The sequence below is a fragment of the Gossypium arboreum genome, chromosome 5, assembly GCF_025698485.1.
Source record: "Gossypium arboreum isolate Shixiya-1 chromosome 5, ASM2569848v2, whole genome shotgun sequence".
Classification (NCBI taxonomy): Eukaryota; Viridiplantae; Streptophyta; class Magnoliopsida; order Malvales; family Malvaceae; genus Gossypium; species Gossypium arboreum.
The window spans coordinates 69,095,354-69,101,546 of record NC_069074.1 but is presented as its reverse complement, the minus strand read 5'-3'; positions in this window follow the sequence as shown (position 1 = coordinate 69,101,546).

The following is a 6,193-nucleotide window of genomic DNA, read 5'->3' as shown; positions in this document are numbered from 1 at the left end:
CTGAATTGGGAAAAGAATTTGTAATTTATAGTGACGTGTCATTGAATGGTTTGGGTTGTGTGTTGATGCAATAGGGGAAAGTAGTAGCTTATGCCTTGAGACAGTTGAAACACACGAGAACAATTATCCGACGCACGACAAGGAATTGGCCGCCATTGTTTTTACTTTGAAAATTTGGCATCATCACTTGTACTGTGAGAAATGCCATATCTTTACTGATATAAGAGTTTAAAATATGTAATGACTCAAAAAGATCTGAACTTGCGACAACGAAGATGGCTCAAATGACTGAAAGATTATGAACTAGTGATTGACTATCATCCGGGAAAGGCAAATGTAGTTGCAGATGCTTTGAGTAGAAAGTCCTTGTTTGCTTTGAGAGCTATGAGTACGAGATTGACTTTGTCTAATGATATTGACTTTGTCTAATGATGGTTCAATTTTGGCCGAGTTGAGAGCTAGATCGATATTTCTTCAGCAAATTTGTGAAGCTCAGAAAAATGATAGTGAATTGCAAGCCAAAAGACCTTAGTGTGAATCAGGTAGTGATACGGACTTTCGGATCAGTTCAGATGATTGCTTAATGTTCTGGGATAGAGTATATGTATTCAAAAAAATTTACACGAGGCACACAGTGGTTGTTTATCGGTTCATCCAGGTATTACGAAGATGTATAATGATTTGAAGGAATTAGATTTATGGTCAGGTATGAAAAGAGATATTTCTGAATCCGTATCGAGATGTTTGATTTGTCAACAAGTAAAAGCCAAACACCAAGTGCCTTCGGGTTTACTTCAACCAGTGATGGTACCTGAGTGGAAATGGGAGAGAATTATGATGGACTTCGTGACGGGTTTACCTTTAACTCCGAAAAAGAAAGATGTCGTCTGGGTCGTTGTTGATATATTGACAAAATCAGCTCATTTTATTCCGATATGTACTGACTATTCACTTTATAGGTTAGCTGAATTGTACATTTCTGAGATTGTGAGATTGCACAGAGTGCCTATTTCTATTATTTTGGATAGAGATCCAAGATTTACTTCGAGATTTTGGAAGAAATTACAATAGGCTTTGGGTACAAAGTTAAATTTTAGTACCGCGTTTCATCCGCAACCTGCTCAATGTAAAAGAGTAATTCAGATTCTTGAAGATATGCTCCAATGTTGTATTCTAGAATTCGAAGGTAGTTGGGAAAGATATCTACCTTTGGTCGAATTTGCTTATAACAACAGTTTTCAGTTGAGTATAAAGATGGCACCTTATGAGGCATTGTATGGCTGCAAGTGTCGAACTCCTTTGTATTGGACAAAGCTTAGTGGGAGACAGATTCACGGGGTTGATTTGGTTAGAGAAACCGAAGAGAAAGTGAAATTAATTCGTGATTGTTTGAAAGCTGCTTCGGATAGACAGAAATCATACGCAGATTTGAAATGGAAAGAAATTGAATTTCAAGTCGGAAATAAGGTATTTTTGAAAGTATCTCCGTGAAAGAAGATTCTGAGGTTTGGCCATAAAGGCAAGTTAAGTCCACGTTTCATTTGGCTGTTTAAGATTACTGAAAGAATAGGGCCAATGGCATATCGATTAACTTTACCGACAAAGTTAGAAAGGATCATAATGTGTTTCATGTATCTATGTTGCTCATTTATCGATCAGATCCTTCGCATATAATTTCACCGACAGAAGTTGAAATTCGACCTGATATGACTTATGGTGAAGAATCGAACAAGATTTTATCTCGAAAAGTTAAACAGTTGAGAAATAAAAGTATAGCCCTAGTGAAAGTTTTATGGCAACAACATGGGGTCGAAGAGGCTATGTGGGAACCGAAAGAAGATATGAGAAAATAGTACCCAAACCTATTTTTCGGTAAGATTTTCGGGGACGAAAATCCCTAAAGGGGGGAGAGTTGTAACAACCCGAATTTGGGACTAGTCGGAACAGTGGTTTCGGGACCACTAATCCAACATAAAAAGATTTATTTTTATTATATTTTTATGGCCTACAGTTTTATGGAATGATTTCGTGAAAATTTCGTTTGAAAATTTTATCGATTGGGCACTCAATTTAGCTAAAAGGACTAAATTGCAATAGATGCAAAATGTGTGTTATAGAAGCTAGAGATATCTAATTGCTATAAAATTTTAAATTGAAGGTCCTTAGATGGTAATTAGACCATTTTTTAAGTTAGTGGACAAAAATGGAAATGAAGTAAGAGAAATTTTATGTTTTAAATTAGGGGCATTTTGGTCATTTGGTTAATAAATGAATTAATAAGCAAAATAAAGCCAAAATCTTGTCCATCTTATTATCCCATGGCCAAATATCACTAAGGAAGATATGTCTAGGGTTTTTTCATCTTCCAAGCTTGATTGTAAGTCTGTTCTTGCATCGTTTTTAATGCTTTTTACATTTTTGAAGTCGTTGTGACCCGGTATATCTATTTCTACCACTAGTTTAAGAAATAATAAAAGTCTAAATTTTTACCCATGATATATATTTGTGTATTTTTATGCCTAATGGTAGAAAATGTATGTTAGATGTAAGATAAACTACTTTTGCTAGGTGATTTTTTATGGAAATGTAAAAAAGGACCTATTTGTAAAAGTTACAAAAATGAGTAGTAAAAGTGTCATTAAATGAAAAATGTGGGCTGATATGAGTATGAAAATGGTTTGGCTAGCTTGGGTTTTGAAGAAATTGAATATATTTCATTTTACGAGCCTAGGGACTAAATCATAAAATTGTGAAACATTAGGGGCAAAAATATAATTTTGCCATAATATTATTTTTGGGCTAAATTGAATAATATGAGTATTAAATGAGGTTAATTTTTTATTATAGATCAAGAAAAATGAGGTTCGGACCTAGATCGGGGGAAAAACAAAGTGTTTGACGATTAGGTCCAATTCTACTATTTTTGTACCGAGGTAAGTTCGTATGTAAATAATGAATTTTTATATTTATGTTTTAAATGCTTTAGTATTGTATGAATTGTGATTGACTCTTTGGACGTATTCGACAAAGTTTCGACAAGCAAGAATTCTCAGTTGAGCCTTAGGAATAGAATAGGATACGAGTGACATGTCACTAGGAACCCATGTGTTTATGTGATCCAGGTGCTAGTCTCGTACGTCCTACCAATGGCTGGGTAGTCCGGTATGAGTTGTGGATACCTGACAGCTTGTGTAAGAAGTACTGTGTAGCTACGTCTTGACTGACAGCTTGTGTGAGCAGGCCCGTGAATAGCTCGAAAACGAATCTATATTTATTATGATATATGAGGTAGCTTTGGCTACATATATGGCATTTGTGTGCAAGATTTCTGAGTATCTGTTAATATTCCGAGTGTTCAACGGAAATGTCAAAGTTAAGAAAGACTATAGTTATGTTGCGAGTTGGTACAGGTATGTACATAAATCTCATACGTAATGAGCTCGATATGTGATAAACCCTTGGTAAGGTTGTGATTAAGTAAGTTGTGAGTATAAGATTTTAATAACATTCATATTAATTTTTATCATGTTAATTGTATGTTAAATGTTAGTTATGATGCTTATTATTTGCATAGGAACTTACTAAGCTATATAGCTTACTCCTCTTCCTTTCCCTTGTCTTATAGTGTCACCAAGCTAGCTCGGGGATCGGAGATCGTCGGAGATCCACTCACACTATCAACAATTATTTTGGTACCAATGAATTCAACATTTTGAGTTATGGCATGTATGGTTGGCTTGTTCATTTTGTTATGTGTAATAAATGATTTGGCCAAATGTGTTGGCTTATATTGGTTGAAAGCTCATTTTGTATAAGGCCATTTGAAATTGGCTACTATTGGTATAAGCAATTTATATGATGATGCCTTTCATGGATGTGGGAGTTTACATGATTTGAGTTGATAAGTATGTGATGTTGTGTATGATAGATGATAGCATGTGAATGATGTGTTGATCTGTTGATGTCTTGGTTATGGCTGATTTGGTTGTATATGTATGCTTGAATTGGTGTTATGTTATAGGGTATAGGTGTGTGCATTAAAGGGTGGCAAAATGGCTTGGTAAATAGCCTTATTTTTGTCCACACGAGTAGACACACGGGCATGTGTCTAGGCCGTGTGCGACACATGGCTTGCCCCATGGGCATGTGTTTAGGCCGTGTGTTCCCTGCACCATAATTTTTGCAAAACAGAATGCCCAATATTGAGTACACGGGCAGAGACATGGCTGTGTGTCTCAAACGTGTGAGGGCCACAGCTTTGGGCATAAGTGTGTGTCCCGGGCGTGTAAAGTCTGAACCTATTTAATGAAAAATCATGAATTTTAAATCGACCACACAGCCTAGCATACGGGTGTGTGACTTGGCCGTGTGTCTTCAAATTGCTCTTGGGTGACAAACAGAGAGTTACACGGGTTCGGGACACGGGCGTGTGTGACCAGATAGCCTGCCCACACGGGCATGTCCTATATCCACACAGGCGTGTGACTCCTGTTTAGTGAAAAAAATTTTAAGTATTGTAAAATTTCCTAAATTTCTCAGTTTAGTCCCGAAACAGTTTCAAAGCATGTTCTGTGCCTCGTAGGCTCGTATCAGAGACTTTATGATTAAATACAAAAAGTTTTAATTTGGGTGCAAAATGATGACTCGGAATTGTATGAAAGTTTGCGTGACAAGTCCGGTAATACCTCATACCTTGTTCTGACATTGAATACGAGTAAGTGGTGTTACATATTTAATCCCTTTAGCTATTAGAACTCAACTTTTTCACTTTATGCAATTTGGTCCTTTATCAAATTAAACATGTAATTGGTAAAATTTCTTTATGAAATTTTCATATAACATTACTATCATACTATAGACCATAAAATAATATAAAAATAATTTTTCTTCTGAAATCAGATTTGTGGTCCCGGAACAGTTTGTGGTCTCAAAACTACTGTTCCAGTTTTACCAAAAACGGGCTATTCAGAGGAATGGAGCATAATCAGTGAAATGAATAACTTGTTATTTTGTTTAGCCATAAGAATACATGAGATCAATTCATAATACTTAATAAGAGAATTATTGACCCAATCAAGATTATCACTAAACTACATGTGGACATTAAATAAAATGAGTAAACAATTTTAAAGATATTATTCCCATTTTTGCAAATAAAACAAAGATGGAAGTATAGAAACCCATAAAGAAATTCTCAGGTGCAAATACTTGAAAGAAAAATATTGTGAGGTTTGATTATCTTTATACAAGTTAGGATGTACTAACCTTGCTAGTCCATAAAATCTAGTGATTATAGTTGGACTAAATGTATTAAATATATATATATATATATATATATATTACATTTTACTAGTGCATAATGTTCAATAATTAACCAGATTTACTCAATCAAGTTGAAACGATTCATGGTAGATACTTAAGAAGAAAGATAAGTGGTAACTTCCAACATAAACTAACAAATTAAAGGGAAAAACTATGAACAATAATAATAGTAAAAGAGGTAATAATCATCAAGAAGAGATTATATATAAATTAAAACAAACTAAAATAATTGAAAAAATAGTAACCTTTTCTTAAAATAGTTTAAAAATAGTGAATAACTTAAATAGTTTAGCAAAAAAAAAGTGATTTGTATGCTTTGAATATTTCTTTTCTATTGAAATATGATGAATAAATTAAAACAATGATGAAAATATGTATATTGTATATAGTTCAATGGAAGTTTTACGGGTAAGTTATATATAGTTGCAATGACTTCACATGAACTTGTAGATGCTCGTACTTGATAACGTGTTATAAAATTAAAAGAAGTATAGAATGAATATAAAACTAAAAGAAATATAAAATGGACAAGAGAGAAGAATAGAAGATGAAAAGATTATCCAACTTTTACGTTGGCCTACTATAAGCTTGTCATGTCCTCTATGTATAGGACTTCAAAAACCATAAGTTACAAAGCATTAAAGACCAACATTGAGGCACCTTATAAATTATTTAAGGATTACAAGATAATGAATTTAGGGGGTTATGAATATTCATTTTTTAGGGGTTGCAATAGGATGAAATTGGGGTTATGGACATCCATTTTGTCAAATAATTTACAACAATATATATAATTTTATTATTATGTGATATGTTAAATTTTTTATTTGATATTTAATACATTTATTATTATTTGATTTTAATAATACTC